Source organism: Panthera leo, chromosome C1, assembly GCF_018350215.1.
Source record: "Panthera leo isolate Ple1 chromosome C1, P.leo_Ple1_pat1.1, whole genome shotgun sequence".
Classification (NCBI taxonomy): Eukaryota; Metazoa; Chordata; class Mammalia; order Carnivora; family Felidae; genus Panthera; species Panthera leo.
Genome location: NC_056686.1, coordinates 164360910 through 164379378, shown reverse-complemented (window position 1 = coordinate 164379378; position 18469 = coordinate 164360910). Strand labels below are relative to the sequence as shown.

Genomic DNA, 18469 nt, shown 5'->3' with positions numbered 1-18469 from the left:
TCGGAAGGGGGCGTGGGCAACTAGGCGCGAAGAGGGAATGGACGAGCGGGTTGGCGGGCGGGGAGCGGGGGCGGGCCGGTTCGCGGGAGCGCGCGCGCCTCGCCAACTTCCAGTGCGGTGCCGCCTTTTCCGACGTTCGCGCCGGGGCTCAGGCGGGGAAGTCAGCTGGGACTCAGCCAATAGCGAGCGCCCACGTCGGGAGAATGCCTCGTGATCGCGCGTCACCGGAGAAAAGGCTTTTCTCTTTCTTCTCGCGCTTTTTTCCCCTCCCCCACGTAGGCTTCTCGGTTTGCTCATACGAATTCATTTCATTCCCGTGCCTGAATAAAACCGCACTTTTCTCACCTGTGCTTTAAGGTTGCAAGAAAGCCCTATGGGCCCCTCGGCATCTCGCACGTTTCCACATGCCAGAGACCAGATTCTGTGACTGCGATGCCCACTGTGAGGTATCCCTGCGACCCCGGCATGTGTGATTCATAGGCACCTTGGAAAGGCCTCAAAACGCGGCTGACCTAGTGAAATTTCACCCTTAACGAGCTGAGGCAGGACTGGTCGAGGTCAGTTCATTAGGTACTCACTGAACTTAAATCTATCGCCACAGATTTCTAACTTCTGGTTAACGTGGAAAGCTGAAACAGCTGTTCTCGTGGACGTAATTTCAGGAATGATTTACAAGATTTCTAAAAGGGTGGTCAGTTAGGCTTCTTTTACGCGAGTGATCTTTATCTTAATGTTTCCAACTCGATTTTGAAGTATAACGAACGAGACAGATAGAAAACCGATCTAATAATCCTTTATGTAGTGAAGTGATTTTAAATCATTCGACCTTACTGAGCTCTAGTTTTAGTTTTTTAAATGAAAAATGGAGGTGAGTCTCCAACACCTATGGGAGCTGTAAATTAATAATCTACCGATCCGTGTCTAAACGAAGGTACTGATAAAAGTGGCCACAATTGGCAAGTCTCCTACCCTGCTAAGAAATGCCCGGTATTTTAATGTAACGATCCGTAAAGAAGCAGCCAGCCACTTTAGAATTGAGCAAGCGCTCCTTTGGAAAGATTAGAAATCTAATCAAATACATATATCGCTTGAAAAACAGTTTGTGTTAAATAGGGAATGGTGGGCTTGGAGTTTGGAAAAGGGAGCACAAAGAGTAAGAGTTTGTTGATGTTTATCTAGCGCTGCCAAGTGGAACAGGTGTTTTATTTAGGAGGCATGAACAAAAAGTACTCTGTTCTGAGGCAGAACCCAGTCACCAGGCCTTAATGTAACTTGGATGAAATAACCCTCCAAAGTAGCCTCTTCCTATTATGACTCCACATCACAAGCAAACCATTATGTATTTTTATCAGGTACTCTTGATAGCCAACAAAAGTAGTTAAGACATTCAGAAAATATATACCCTTAGTGTCTGGTTAATACATCAGGCTTTGTGAGTTTGATTATTGTGAAATAGTCATGAATAACTTGGACAATTCTGAGTACTTAGAAAAACACAGGGGCGCCTGGGTGGCTCAGTCAGTTAAGGGGCCAACTTCGGCTCAGGTCATGATCTCCAAGGTCTGTGAGTTCGAGCCCCGCGTGGGGCTCTGTGCTGACAGCTCAGAGCCTGGAGCCTGTTTCCGATTCTGTATCTCCCTCTCTCTGACCCTCCCCTGTTCATGCTCTGTCTCTCCCTGTCTCAAAAATAAATAAAACGTTAAAAAAAAAATTAAAAAAAAGAAAAACACAAAGTTGAAGACTTCTTCACTTAGGAAGGTAGTGTCTACACCAAGATACCTAAGAGCCACTGCAAAGGTCATCAAGAAGACTGATCACTTGGGGCGCCTGGCCTGCTCAGTGGGTACAGCATGTGATTATTGATCTCAGGGTCACGAGTTCAAGCCCCACATTGGGCATTGAGCTTACTTAGGAAAAAAACAAAAAAAAAAAAACTGATCACTTGGCTTTACCATAGGGCATGTTTGTCTAGGTGTTTGCTAACCAAGTTACTTCTAATTAGTAATGATAATCATAATTTGCTATTATTCTTTTTTTAATTGTATTAAATTCTTATATTCATATGAGAAATTATGGGGGATGGGGTATTAAGTACTTCCATCCAAGAATATATGTCAGTACATTCATTCACGTCTTTTGTCCTTGAGTAAATATGGATTCCTCTCTTTGGATTTATCCAGGTTTGCTGTTAAGTGATTTTTCGACATTAGCTATTTGTTATGCTTGTGTCTAAGTTTACCCTCCAGCCCTGGAGCCACATAGTATCTCATACAAATATCCATGCTGGAGTACTTGACCCTGTTGGATACAGACTTAAACCTTGGCCACTGTACACTGTAGCCCTGGCACTCTTTGAAATGTGAGAAAGAGAGAAAGAAACTATATGGTGTGGGAAGCAGGGGACAAGGTCCTAGGGTAAGATGAGATGGCAGACACACTTTATAAAGAAATTATATCAGGGATTCTCAACATCTTTCATATCATAACACATACAGAAAAGTATAATTTTTGCACAGCAAACTAGTAACATAAAAGAAGAGATTTGGAGGCATCTGATGGTAAAAAAAAAGTCATAGCATTATCTTTATATAATTATAAAATAAGTAATAATGCATTAGAGAATATATTAAAAATTAAATTAGAATAAATCTTTCAAATAAAAATTTTCCACATTTTTTAATGATCAACTTGATCATTAAAGATCATCCTGTGAATACATTTTGACATTAGGTTTTATGGTCAAAGTGGCTTTATGCAGTTTCTGATCCAGACTTCTTAATAATAAACTTCTCATATTCCAAATAGTAATTATCAGTGAGGGACTCTGATCACATAAGTGGGTGATAGAATGTTTAAAAACATTTTATACAACCATTCAAAATTTACAATTATAATTATATGCAAAGAATAACAACCCTTTTACTGACAAATGTCATATTGCAATTTCATAAGATAATGAAAATGGATTTGGAACCCAATAGTATATTTTTATATCAGGATTTCCATATTGAAACTCTAGCTTTCAGAACATGCATGCATTGTCAACAGCTAGCCTGGGCACCAGAAAAAGAGTACATTGTTACAAAGGGATAGAAATAACCACTATATGTTAAGACAGATATGAAGGGCATTGCCTGGAGTTGAGCCCACTAGAAACCCCACTCTGTCCTCTTTCACCCTCTAACAGACCACCCCTGAGGCTGTGTGTTGTGACCCTTGGATATCTAGATCACAAATATGAGCACTGGCTCCAAAATCTCCAGTCACTGATGGGCAGTGAGGTCCTTTGCATATGGATGCCCAAGTGATAGGCATCTCCTTGGCCATGCACATCCGACAGAACTGTAAGTGCTGGTTGTTGTCCACTGTGCTTGCTGCTGCTTTAGGATACACCCCAGACTGCTTTGCACAGGCTGCCCTAAAGAGACCTAAACAAGGCTGCTCACAGCCAGAAGTACTGGCCCAGAGGACTCTGGCTCTCCCTGGCCCTTCTTAATTGCCCAGTTGCAGGAGAAGTCAGTTTCTTAACCCACATCCAGGACACCAGCAGGCCAAAGTGCAGTAGTTGGGAAGCCCTACCTAGATTGCATGCCTCATTTTGTGAATGAGAAAACTATTATGCAGATCAAGGAATTGATTTTTTCCAAGATTAACAGGAAATGATGACAAAGTCAGAACAGAAAGAGAATGGAAATTGAATGAAAATATTTTGGACATGTAATTCTGAGAAAGGAGGAAGTGTAACATACTATAAGCTTTATCATCCACCACTATATTCAGAATATGATAATAGTTTTATTTCTCTAAAATCTTGGTTTTTAAATAAGGAGTATTTAAAGTAAAACACAAAACAAAATTCTCTCCCCTACAAATCCTATTACATAGATTTAACCACAGTCAACAACTTAGTGTCTCTCCATTTATATTTTCTTCTAGGCTTAATCGATGCCTTAAAAATATATGAACGTGTATGGATAACCATAACTTTGACTTAGTTTAGGCTGCTTAACAAAATACCACAGACTGAGTGAATTAAAAACATTTATTTTTCACAGTTTTAGACTGGGAAGTCTATCAGACTGCCAGTATGGGTGGGTTCTTGTAAGAGCTCTCTTGCTGATTGCAGATGGCTGCCTTCTTGCTGTGTCCTCACTTGGAAGAGAGAGAGAGCTAGCTCTTGCGTTTCTTCTTTATAAGAACATTCATCCCATCACGAGGACTATACCTTAATGACTTAACTGTCTCCTAAAGGCCCCATCTCCCAACACATTGGGGGTTACCAACACATTGGGGATTAGGGTTCCAACATATGAATTTGGAGGCAACACAAACATTCAATCCATAGCATACCTCCCTAACCCAGGGACTGGTATTACTGTCTATCCCTCCTTTTTGGTGTTCTCCTACCTTGTCTTTATTTAGGACGTTGATTCTCCCCTTAAGGGTTCTCTCAGCTCCTCTCTGGTCCTTTCCTCCATTGTCTTCTCCCTCTGTTTACACAAGATTTGTAATACTGAGAACCCTTAGGGAATTTGCATATACTTCCCAGGGAGGTTAAAGTAGTGGTCAATTTTGGTTTTTTAGTTTTTTTGTGGGGGGAGGGGGGAATGATTGTTATTTAGCAATTTTTTTTAATTTTTAATTTTTTAAATTTTTATTGAAATCCAAGTTAGTTAACATATAGTGTAATAATGATTTCAGGAATAGAATTTAGTGATTTATCACTTACATATAACACCCAGTGCTCATCCCAACAAGTGCCCACCTTAATGCCCATCACCCATTTAGCCCATCCCCCCACCCAACCCTCCAGCAACCCTCAGTTTGTTTTCTGTATTTAAGAGTCTCTTATGGTTTGCCTCCCTCTGTTTTTATCTTATTTTTCCTTCCCTTCCCCTCTATTCATCTGTTTTGTTTCTTAAATTCCACATATGAGTGAAATCATATGATATTTATCTTTCTCTCACTGACTTATTTTCCTTAGCATAATGCAGTCTAGTTCCATCCATGTTGTTACAAATGGCAAGATTTCATTATTTTTGATTGCTGAGTAATATTCCATTGTGTATATACCACATCTTCTTTATCCATTAGTCAGTTGATGGACATTTGGGCTCTTTACATAATTTGGCTGTTGTTGATAGTGCTGCTATAAACATTGGGATGCATGTGCCCCTTTGCATCAGTATTTTTGATATCCTTTGGAAAATACCTAGTAGTGCAATTGCTGTGTTGTAGGGTAGCTCTATTTTAAAACAAAAAAAAATTTTTTTGAGAGAGAGGGCACAAGTGACCAAGGGGCAGAGAGAGAGGGAGAGAGAAAGAGATTCCTATGAGGGGCAGACAGACACAGAGAGAGAGGGAGAGAGAGAAAAGCGTGACTCACCTGAAGCAGGGCTTGTGCTTACTTGAAGTGGGTCTCAAACTCATCTGAAGTAGGGCTTGAGTTCACCCAAAATGGGGCTAAAACTCATGAATGGTGAGATCATGACCTGAGCTGAAGTCAGATGCTTAACTGACTGAGCCACCCAGGTTTTTTGAGGAACCTCTATACTGTTTTCCAGAATGGCTGCACTAGCAGCAGTGCAATTCCCATCAGCAGTGCAAAACTGTTCCCCTTTCTCTGCATCCTTGCCAATATCTGTTATTTCCTGAGTTGTTAATTTTAGCCATTCTGACAGGTGTGAGGTGTATCTCATTGTGGTTTTGATCTGTAGTTCCCCGATGATGAGCGATGTTGAGCATCTTGTCATGTGTCTGTTAGCCATCTGGATGTCTTCTTTGGGAAAGTGTCCGTTCATGTCTTTTGCACATTTCTTCACTGGATGATTTGTTTTTTGGGTGTTGAGTTTTCATAAGTTCTTTATAGATTTTGGGATACTAACCCTTTACCCTATCTCTCATTTGACAATATCTTCTCCCAGTGGCCAGTTCTGATGAGTGTGTTGAGATGATAGGATAGATCACACCCTCTTCCCCAACACACACGCACATACACACACATACACCAGGCACACCCCATAGGTGGGTGATTTAAAGTATGAGGAGGTAATTTGATACTAGAAGTATTAATGAATCATGCACAGTGATTATGTTCTTTCTCAGGTCCCAACTTGGAAATTTGAAAAAGCTAAAATCTTTGTAATAGGTTTTTCACAAACGACTTCCCTGTGTTTCCCTTGTCACATCTTCTGGAATGAATATCTGTGATTTCACCTATCTAGCATCCAGTTCCCTTCTAGTAATAGCACTCTGATTTTCCTGTGGAACTACCCACTTCTCATTCTCAGACTACATGGTTCAGCAAGAACTGATACCATCCCTGACCACAGGGGCAGCATGTAATTTAGGCCTGGCCAATTGAAACATTGTATCCCTTTGTCACTGAACTAAGGAGTTTGCTCCTTGGTGAGTTACAAAGACTACACCAAATGGTGTTGTCACACAAAAGAAACTTTATTTGCAACAAATAAGGAGATCACAGGGAATAACTTCCAAAGTGTGCTCCCCAAGCAAGGGTGAGTGTGTTCCTTTTATTTAGGATTAGGGTAAATATTCAGAAAGAAGAGTTTTGTCATCCTATGTAGAGGTGAGCCTAAGGTCATGCATACATACTTAGGAAACATGACTATACATGCATGGTATGTGATGTAAGGTTTGTGCTCCTCCTTAGGTGGACATTTTAACACTTATCTCCTCTAATGAAGTAGAAGTAACTGTTCAACACTCCATGGCTCTTCTGCAGAGGTCCATCTGTGCAGGTGAGTCATTGGTTGAACTCAAACTTGTCTGGGCCAGCAGGAGCTCTTCCTGTTGTTTGCCTGTAAAAGATAAGGTTAACATTCTTGTGAAGTAGTGGGGGTCATTGGGGGTCTTGCTGATGACACCTCTAAGCTATATTTATTGGTTTAAGATTGGACAAGTGAGCTTTTCATTGGTTCATTTGTTCACTCAACAAATATTTATTGAGCACCAGCCATATGCCTAAAAATATTTTAGGTGCTAGGGATACCTCACACAAAAGAGAGAGAGAGAGAGAGAGAGAGAGAGAGAGAGAGAAGACAACATTTATGGAGCTTACATTCAAACTGAGGGGAGCAGACAACAAACAAAATAAATTATATAGGAATAGAAAATAGCAAGTGCAGAGACCCTTGTTAAAAAGAAAAATTCAACTGAGTAAATTTTAAAGGTCGAATTGGGGAGCCTCTCACCTAGCAAGTAGAGGAGCCTCTTTTGAGGAGTTGTACAAACTGGAAGGCTTTTATAGGAAGGAGGATGGGGCAAGAAGTTATTAGCAAAAGAAAAGAGTTGTTTCTGGCAAGGTAACCTTCCCCTAGGAGGAAGGACTGGGGATATGGGGGAAGGTGTTTTATTAGGTAAAGTACCATATCTTCCTTTAGGGGGAGATGGAGAGGACCCATGTGACAGTCTCTGGTGCCTACCAGAAAATTTCCAGATTGATTGGCTTAAAATTCCACTCCTGGAGAAGTTGAAACTGCAATTAAGTCTTGATTTGCTGTCCTGGGGCAAGTGACTCCATCTTGAGCCCCTGGTTTTCTCTTTCTTGTCTGGAGTATTTGAGCAAGGAAGCTCTTGGGTAGAAGCAGAGTGAGTGTGGAGAAGAGAACTGGAGTAAGATCAGAGGTAGTAAGAGATGTGATCATGAAGGACTTGTAGGAAATTGTTAAGAATTTTGGTTTTTACTGTGACAGGAGAAACCATTTGATAGTTTTGAGGCTTCAATTTTTACAGGATTGCTCTGAACTCTGTCAGGTAAAGCACTTACCTTTGTTAATTAAGGTCTGTTTTGGGAGTTTTATCTTGTCCTTTTTTTTTTTTTTTTAACATATTTTTGTTTCTTCAGTTTTCTTAACTCTTGTCACCTCTCCCAGTCTTGAGGGAATAGTCTTACATAGGAGATGAACCTTATCATTCAGCCCTGCCCTGGCTCTTGGTTGTCTTTCAAGTCTTTGTGATTGTCCAAATGGAAGCCAAATGTTACAGTCAGGGAAATGTGACACCAGACTATTAGGTTAGTTAGGCATGAACACTGGATTTATCCATGATGACAGTAGGACTTGGCGTAAAGAAGGAAACTGTGGTAGATGCCACATCTTACATTAATCAGGAAAGTGAGAAAACACCTTGGCTAGAAATAAAATATAGAAAATAGGAGACTTTTTGTGGGATTTGATGCTAGGTAGTTGAAAGAAGATGGAAGGTGAGCTTTTGAGTCAGCAGATCCAGCTTCTAATACTTAGTAGCTGTGGAAATAGTGATATATTCTTTAAAGGGTTAAATGAGATAGCATTAAATGAGATAAAATGCACAAGTGTACTTACAAAAGAACACAGTGCCTATTTGGCACTCCACTGCATGGGAGAGATTTGGAAAGCCTCAGGTCTTTAAGGGAGACAACCCAGCTGCAATTCACATTCCACCCAGCATGAACTGAAATAAACTGGGGGTAGAGTCTATATATATTTATTATGTATCTTTTTATTATAGAAATTTTATTTATTTTTTTAAAGGCTTTTGGGGGGCGCCTGAATAGCTTAGTTGGTTAAGCATCCGGCTCTTGGTTTCTGCTCAGGTCTTGATTTCACAGTTAGTGAGTTCAAGCCTCATATCAGGTGCTGCTCGTGCTCGTGCTCTCTCTCTCACCTTCTTTTCCAAAAAGAAAGTTTATTTATTTATTTTGTGTGTGAGAGAGAATGGGGGGTTGGGGAGGGGCAGAAAGAGAGGGAAAGAATCCCAAGCAGGCTCCACACTGTCAGTGCAGAGTCCGATGTAGATCTCGAACTCAGGAAATTGAGAGATTATGATCTGAGTCGAAGTCAGATGCTTAACTGACTGAGCCACCCAGGTGCTCCTACAGAAATTTAAAAAAAATACAGAAAAGTCAAAAGAACCGTACAAAAATCACCTTTTATACCTACCAACTATATTCAACAATTGACCATGTGCCATAATTTTTTGTTTTTGTATGGAAATAGATTACAAACATGATACTTTTCCCTTAGTACTTTAGCCTGCATGAGCTAGAAATAAGGAAATTCTCTTCTATAGTCACATTACCTTGGTTTTTTTTTATTAAATGTTTTATAATCAGTTGCAGTCATTATTCCTTTTGATATGTAAATTGCCCCAAAGTTGGCTTCTATGTCCTTTGTGTCATGCCCCACTAGTCTTTTTTTTTTTTTTTTTTCCCTTAAGATTTTTTATTTTGGGGGGCGTCTTGTGGCTCAGTTAGTTGGGTGTCTAGCTTCAGCTCAGGTCATGATCTCATGGCTCTCTGCTGTCATTATGGAGCTTGCTTTGGACCCTCCATCTCCCTTTCTCTCTGCCTTTCCCCCTCTCAAATATAAACAAACATTTAAAAAAAAGATTTTTTATTTTTAAGTAATCTCTATACCCAACTTGGGGCTCGAACTCACAACCTCAAAATCAAGTCACATGCTCTATTGACTGAGCCAGCCAGGTGCCCCAGGCTGGCACTAATCTTAAAGAGTTAACTTGAATTCTCTCTTAGGTGCATTTGAATTGTATTAATCAGAACAAACTGGAGAGGGTTTCCACATATTTTAGGCAATATGTGGAAAGATTGGGGGACGAGGAAAGGGAGAAAGTGGCTGATATGTATGTGAGCCAGCAAGATTGTCCTTAAAGTCAGCCAGCCTAGGCTCATCCTGAACTGGGGAATCATCCCTTCTTTCACATTCACAGCCCAAGATTCACCAAAAGCTCTATTGCTTTTCAGAATTTATCTGCATCAGGAGGCTGAAATTAGTATGTGAGTGTTTTACTTGTTTGTAAATTAAGAGTTGTCTATGTGTTTGTGTAGGAAGAGTCAAGAGAATATAACCCAAATATAATTAATTAAAATTAAATGTGCGGGGCACCTGACTGGCTTAGTAAATAGACCGTGCAACTCTTGGTCTCGCCCGGGTCGTGAATTGAAGCCCCACATTGAGTGTAGAGATCACATAAATAAATAAACAAACAAACACTAATTTAAAAAAATTTAAAAGGAAATAGTTATCAGTAGCAATATGGGACATTAAATGAGGAAAGTATGTTGTTAAAAATAAGACAATAGACCTGAAATGGAGTTGTTTAGGCTAAATTCTCCCACCAATCCAAGACTTGATCGAAGTTTCACTCAAGCAGAAATGGACTCCTAAACCAGTCGATCAGGAATCATCTGATCAGCACTATTTAGGTAACATAGGCCCCTGCCATCTGTTAAAGGAAGGTAACCTTGTGATAACCAACCCATTCTTTTGCCTGGTATAACTTCCTCATGTCTGCTCCCTCCTGCCAATATAAAAGTCTTTCATTTTGTACAGCTCTTTGGAGCACCTTTCTTTTTGCTAGATTGGACACTGTCCCATTTGAATAGACTTTTGCTCAAAATACGAAAATTTTAATATGCCTTGGAGTGCCTGGGTGGCTTAGTGTGTTAAGCATCCGATTCTTGATTTCGGCTCAGGTCATGATCTCACAGTTCATGAGATCTAGCCCCATGTTGGGCCCCTGTGCTGACAGTGTGGAGCCTGCTTGGGATTCTCTCCCTCTCTCTCTGCCCCTCCCCAGCTCATGAGTGTGCAGGTGCGCACACACACACACACATACACACACTCTCTCTCTGTCTCACAATAAATAAATAAATAAACATAAAGAAAATAAATCTCCAAAAAAATTTTTTTAAATATGCCTTGTAATATGTATAGTGACAAGAGACTTCTGTGTGAGATGTTGAGAGAGCATACATTTGGAAATCCAGCTGTCCTGCACCTCGTTCCTTCCATGGTCTTCTGAGCTCCCGCTGACAACAAATCCCACAGCTTGGGGTTGTTGTAACTATCCCAAGGGAAAGCTACGTCTTAAGAAAATTTCTTGTGACAATAATACTTAACCTAAAGCAAACATTTTCCAAGGGTGGGAATTTGAGTCATGGAGGCAAGTCAGTGGAGGAATTGGTTTTGGACAGAGGCTCTTTTCATAAGTCACCACCATAATAGCTACTTCCTATTCTGCTACCTATCTCTCTGGCCCTGGCTACAATCTTATCAGTATACGGCTGTGAACACGTAGAAGGTAGAGAAGATTAAATTACCCTGAGTTATGCAATCTCCTGTCTTATAGAAGAATGGAAAAATGCTTTCATGTTTCTGCAAATGTAGTAATGCTCAAGACATATTTGATGGAGGACATTTAAATAACTCTCTGTGAGGGATTGAAGAATGGAAGACAGTTAAGACTGCCAGTCTTTTCAGTCATCCCCCTATCTCTTTTCATTTTATTTACTTAGATTCCCACATGCATTTAAATCCTTTTGTTTTATGTGCTCATTTTCATTTCCCTGTATTTCCCTTTCTTCTGGTTCATCTGGTCCATTTACTATCATTGCCTTAGTTAATATCCTGGGATCTAGTGTCATGTGCTTCCCACCAAGAACATTTTCATACTTCAGTTTTCCTAAAATGGAGCTTTGGGATTTCTTCATTTAGTTAAATTATTTCCTGGAGACAAAATATGAAAGGGATTCTGCTAATCCTATACACTATATAAATTATACATACTCTTAGAGAACAAATAATATGTAAGCTAAACAAGGATGTAGGTTTCACAGGCTTACATGTAATTCAGGTGTTTTCTCTCTGCTTTGTTACATGGAGTAGCTAAAGTGGTGTTGGTCCCAATCTCTGGTTCTCTTTCACCTTAGAGTTCTGCTCAAAGTCTCTCTCTGTAAACGGAATCTTGGTATGGGCTACTAAGAAGTCACTTCTCCTTAAGGAGGGCACTTATGTCGTATGTAAGTGATGAATCACTGAATTCTGCTCCTGAAACCAATATTGCAATGTATGTTGACTAACTAAAATTTAAATTAATAAAAAAGTTACTTCTCCTTGTGCCCACATCATTGAATATAGATAAAACCATGTACCAAGAGAAGTGATTTTATTTACAATTATTCAGCTAAGCAAACAAAATATGCTGGTTACCATGGCAGTGTATCTTACATTCCTTAACCTCCAGAAGTATACATAAAAATTAGAAAATAGAATAAAAAGAAGTAGGTATGGGAAGAGGCAGATTATTATAAGGCTTAAGGGTGGGCATCATTCTCTTTATTCCCTTAATAGACATTTTTTTCTGGCACTTTATTTTCACTGTGGTAAAATATATACAACATAAAATATACCATTTTAGATATTTTCTAAAATGTTTATTTTTGAGAGAGAGAGAGAAAGACAGGATGCGAGTGGTGGGGGGAGCAGAGAGAGGGGGAGACACAGAATCTGAAGCAGGCTCCAGGCTCTGAGCTATCAGCACAGAGCCCAATGTGGGGCTCAAACTCAAGAATTGTGAGATCATGACCTGAGCTATAGTTGGATGCTTAACCAACTGAGCCACCCAGGCACTCCCCCCCTACCCATTTTAGCTATTTTTAAGTGTACAATTCAGTGACATTAATTACATTCACAATGTTGTATAACCATCACTGCTATTTCCAAAATTTATCTACTACTGTAAAGAGGAACTCTGGAACCATTAAACCATAACTCCCCTTCCTGTTCCACCCTCCTCCCAGCCCTGATAATCTCAAATCTACTTTCTGTCTCTATGAGCTTGTCTGTCATTTAAAAAAAAAAAAAAAGTTCATTTACTTATTTTGAGAGAGCGCACTGTGTGCATGAGCAAAGGAGGGACGGGGGAGAGAGAATCCCAAGCAGACTCCGTGCTCAGTGTGGAGCCCTTCGCGGGGCTCTGTCTCAGGACTGTGAGATCATGACCTGAGCTGAAATTAAGAGTGGGACAATTAACCAACTGAGCCACCCAGGTGCCCTATGTCATTTTTAAAAGATGAACTCTGGTGGCTATGTGGATGGGAAATATGGCATGAGGAATGCAAAGGAACAAGACTTAACTCTTTTCCTTCAAGTAACTTAAAAGGGATAACACTTTGAAAACCATTTATAGTGCCCTTCTCTTTTGCTTTCCTTAGAATGCAATCTTTGCTCTAGTTGGCAGAAGTGTGGATCTAGCTGGCAGAACTGGGAAATTAGGATTTGAGATGGAAAGGACACAAAAGAAAAAGCTACATGATATTCAACTTCTAAAAGCAAAATAGTAGTATGCATGTCAGTAGGCTTGCATGCTGAGTTTTTATCTCAAGAAAGGATTTTTCCGAATCCTTTTAGTATTCGCTGGCTGAATCGGAAGGAACCAGCACCTAAAGTTCTGTGGTATATAGAGAGGCTACTCTTGTGTTTATATTAACAAAGCCACAAGTCTTTGTACTCAGTAGTAAAAAAGGGGAATAGTTATGTTAAGGTTGCCTGCAAGTAACAAAAATACTCCAGATAAGAGTAAGTGAGGTAGAAATTTGTTTCTCCATCATATTCCAGAAGTCTTTTTTTAGTTCTCAAGGTTGTCAGTCCAAATTTGTCATGGCATTCAATAAGACTAGATGTAGGCTCCTTCAGTCTTGTTATCTGCTATACTTCACCCTAGAAATTTAATCTACGTTGCAGCCAATTTCATTTGCAGCAAAATGAAAGGGGGAATGAAGGGTACTTCACCTTCCTTTAAGGACATTTCCTGTAAACTGCACATACAATGTATGTTCTTACCCTACTGGGCAAAACTCACATGGCCATAACTAACTGCAAGGGAGCCAGGAATCAGGAGCTCTGTCATTATGGAAGAAGGAAGACACAGATATTGAGGAATAACTAGAACTTTCTACAACAGAAAGAGAGGTAGTTTGAAGAATGAGACTTCCAAGATGGAGGGCAGTGCTGAGTGGAGGGCCTTTGTGAGGGCTCTGAGCAGCCCAAAGGCAGCCCTTGTGAGGGAACTGAGTGTCAAAATAGGATAGTTCCAATAACCGAGAGGCTGGCAAATGGGTTTTGTTGGCTGAGAAGGTACCAAAAGTTCTCTATCTTAGCATTTTGGCTAAGACTAGTCCTGTCCCATCTTCACCGCAAATTGTATGTGAAATGGCTTCTTCAGAAAATGAGTCCCAGGAGGGAAGGGAGCCTGGTGGATACCCTTCTTCATCATGCTGCCTCAAGAGTCTAGAGGTAGGATTAAGGGGAATAGGAAAGACCTTAATCAGAACCTCTAATATAGGACCTGGACCTCTGGCCTGCTGAGGGAATGGGCTCTGGTGAGCAGCAGCAGGAGAAAGTATGGATGATCCCTTCAATTTGTAAGGGAACTCTGCTTTGATCTGCCATTTAATTTGTGATTTACAGCAAGGATTTGGGAGCCAGACTATGTAGTTTTGAACCTCAGCACTACCCCTTCCTATCTCTGTAACTTTCCTATATGAAAGGAGGTACTAAATACTAGAACCTTCTTCATATTACAAGATTACAGGATGTAAACAAGACCAGAGATATGTAATCATTGTAAAGTTCAATATGGTTAGTCCTACCAAATTGAGATTATTTGCCTGTGTTTACAAATAACAACAACGACATTTGAGATGCTATCTACTTAATCCCTACTGCTCTGTTAGTGTCTCTCCTATTATTTCAGAGTTCTTACAAGTGATCCTATTTTGGGTTTTTACAAGGTTTTTATAAGTTTCTTGTAAGGATTAATTTAATTAAAACATGTTATATAGAAAAACTCAAAGTTAGCTATTATATATTAATGTTATTATTATGTCTCAGAACAAAATGGAGAAAATTGCTAAAAAAATGGAGCTATAAGGAATTGACTTAGGCTAAGGAAATAGGTATTTATTGATTCTTCATCAGCATTGATCTAGCATGATTTAGATGGTGGTAACCTACAATCCTTTCAAAAGTTAGCAGGCGAATAAATATGCTTTCGGTTGTGTTATCAGTTCACGCAATGGAAATGACCTTAAATCCATACCAAATGACAGGCACAAATGGGATGAAGGTTGAGTTAATGAGTTATTTTTACAGTTGAGCAACATTAAATCCAAACAATGTTATTCTGCAGTGTATATGACAGATCTGTGCTTTCAGTTAGTCCCTTGTAGCAATTATGACAGTCACAAAACTATAAGAAGAAAACAAGGTGCAATTCAGATTGCTTTTGGGAGTGAGCATAAGAGAACAAACAGGACCACAAGTAAGAAATTGGACATTATAAGAAATACACTAGGGACAAAGTTTTGTAGGGAGAAAGTAAATACAACCCTGAACGTCTTCTTCCCCGCCCCCCACCCCTTTCCTTTTTGCAAGGCATAAGCAAACTCCTTCTGGTAGGACTAACCATTTTGACTTTCTAATGATAATACAGCTCTGGATTTGTTTACATACCATATAGCTTATTCACAGAGCGTGCTAACCAACATATGCTGTGTGTTTACTTCAGGCTTGCAATATTGACTGTGAATACTGCTCAGTCCAAATACTACCGTGGTCTTTTGAAGCTGTAGTTATAATATTTTAAATACTCTCAGATGTACTAGATTGTTAATCAGTTAAGCATCCAACTTCAGCTCAGGTCGTGATCTCATGGTTGGTGAGTTGGAGCCCCACGGTGGGCTGTCTGCTGTCAGTGTGGATCTGCTTTGGGTCCTCTCTTCCTGTCTCTCTGCCACATTCGCCCGCTGTCTCTCTCTCTCAGAATAAATCAACACTGAAAAAAAGAAAATCAGAAACTTATTGTTATTAGATAATAGAGCAATAAAAATATTTTGGGGGGAAGGGAGAAAGGAAGGTTCAAAACACCTAAGCAGTGACCCAAGCAGCTTAATAAACCATTTGGCATGAAGCACCTCAGAATGTGCTAATATGTTCAGAACACTTACTTCCATGTATCTGAGGAAGAATTGTCACATATTTTGATTCCTCAATTTGAAATAATTTTGAGCTTTTTCTTCTTTTCCAAAAAAATGACCTTGATTTCCCAGTTTTGGAATTACACATTTCTTAGTCTAGACCTTATAATACGTAACAAAGACAAACTGGCCACATACTGGTATAACCGTTAAAGTTAGAACTGTCGATAATTAGGGTTAAATCCCTAAATTTAGAAAACTGACTCTCCTTCAGTGAGTACTGCTGTTTACTGAAAGGTAAAATATTGTTAGCATGGTGTAGCTGATAGGGTGGGTAAGCTCCAGCTGGTGGGTGCTCTCTGCTTCCTCAGTCTTCCTGGGTCACCCAGTCTGCCTTCAGGAAGCACTTCAGGTTAGTTAATTCCAGGCGGGGCACTCATACCATTGTTCCCAGGAAACTAGCAATATTAAACTTTGTAAACCAAGACCTTAGATGGTCCATGAAGTCCTTCCAAGTGTTGCTTTCTGTTTAACTCCCTATCCCAGGTCAAGCCAGCCCTACAGGCAGTCACTGGGGGTATATCCTCAGTTGTTTCAGCTTCTTTTTTGTAAGTAAGGAAGAGAAATCTACTCTAATTAATTCAAATAAAAGGGGTGGGGACATGTAATAGTAAAGACCTCACAGAATCAAACATAGTCAGGCTTCATGGGAAATCAGACTATAACTGAAGCTATCAGGAACCAAGAAATCCATATTCTTCCTTTTTCTGTCTCGCTGGGGCCAAGCGGTGTCTCCTCTTCCTTTCTCTTAGCCCATCTACTCTATTTTCCTCTTTCATGTAGCCAGCACATTAATGCACATGTTCCCAAAATAGCAGACAGCCTCCAAGTTTGTATGACCTAATCAGCATAGCTACCTTCAGGCTTTAGGTGTCTGATCAAAATATTTAAGAGGGGTAAGAATGAGGGGAGAGAGACAGAATATGATGTGATACAGGGAGGCCAGTGGACTATTTTACCTCAGGTAGCTATCTTTGATCCATCAACCTTGGCCTTAGGGCTCCTGGATGTTAAAGATCAGTCTTATTCATCACAGCAAAGAAAATGGGAGATGACAAGTGAAGCAAACCGGAGATCAATGACATTTGAAAATAGTAACAATTACTACATTTTCATACTCCTTGACATTTTCTCTTTGTATGCGAGCTAGATTTTATGATGTTCAGTTGGAGCTTCAACACTTTGTAGGAGCAATACTGGTATGAAAAAGATGATTTCTTCTCTGCCATGTGAGGATCTGGCAATATTGCTGCCATCTGCAAACGAGGAAGAGGGCTCTCACCAGATACCAGATCTGCTGGCACCTTGATCTTGGACTCCCCAGTCTCCAGAACTGTAAGAAATGAATGGTTGTTGTTCAAGTCACCTACTGTGTAGTATTTGTTGCAGTAGCCAAAATGAAGACAGGCAGATAAAATCTAAAAATGTTATTGAAATATTTTTCTCTTCATATTTGATCATTTTAACACTGCACTGAGTTGACTTGTAACTGTGAGTATGTTGCTTACTCTCTAGGGACCTCATTTCTTTTGAGTTACTATAATCTATAATAATGAAGTTCCAAATATATATTCAAACCCATCAAAAAGAAATTGCCTGATTGGATTTGAGAAAGGATTCTACCCCTCAGGCATTTCACTTAGTTCATGTTTCTATGATGATGTTATTCACCTCTAACTTTCTTTATGAAATATTCTTATAATAGAACATAGAATATTAGACCTGGAGGAAATATTAGAAATTATGTAGTCCAACTCCCTCATTAATTTATACCATATTTTACCCTTCTAATTATTGATATAAAACACTATTGAGGTAACAAAAAGGAATAAGAAAAATCTGGGACTACATAAAATGAAGCACTTTTTAGAGAGGAAACAAAACTCAAATGAGGCCTCACCTTTATCAATAAAGCTTTGTTCATTTACCCCATAATTATTACCTGATAGATTTTTTAAATTTGTATTATCTGAATTACAGTATTCACAGATATGAAATAAGAAGTGACCATGTTTATGGTTTCTGTTATAGGAAAAACAACTTTTAAGTGATTCTCCTATATTCATAATTAGTTGTGGCTCAAAAATATAAATAGACATTAAATACATCACTAATGTTGAGATTTTCTATGGAGACAAATTTGAAAAACTTCCTTTAGTCTTATAATTAAGTTTTGAACAGTATGCTATTTGATAACAAAAAGCTTATTTCTATATTTATTAATATTTGCAATGCCATGATGGACAAGGCACCATCTCAGCTATAAGAAACATGTGTTCTGAAGTCCTCAAGCTAAAGTCCTTAGGCCCAAACATTTCAGTTTTGTTCATGCTTTAATGACCACACACCTTTCAGAACTGGAAGGAGTCTTTCAACATAGAGATGGAAAGGACAGACAGCAGGCTATTTTTAGTTGCCAAGAATAACACATTCTAGCCAATACATTTTTTTACATGGTAGTGTGAGCCAAGTCCAAGGGTGTCATTAAAGTATCCCTTAAAATGTGGAGCAACGATTGTTTCTAAAAAGCATTCATAGGGGGCTCCTAGGTCCCTTGGTTGGTTGAGCATCTGACTTCGGCTCAGGTCATGATTTCATTGTTTGTGGGTTCGAGGCCATAGCTGTCATCTG

General features: G+C 39.5%; 1 long non-coding RNA gene across 1 annotated transcript; it reads left to right on the top strand.

Annotated features, from left to right (window-relative positions):
* Window positions 1-121: 121 nt before the first annotated feature.
* LOC122226293 lies at window positions 122-17166 on the top strand. Its single transcript, XR_006205562.1, has 3 exons — window positions 122-557; window positions 6674-6761; window positions 16989-17166. It is a non-coding gene; the product is annotated as an uncharacterized LOC122226293 (long non-coding RNA).
* Window positions 17167-18469: the final 1303 nt, after the last annotated feature.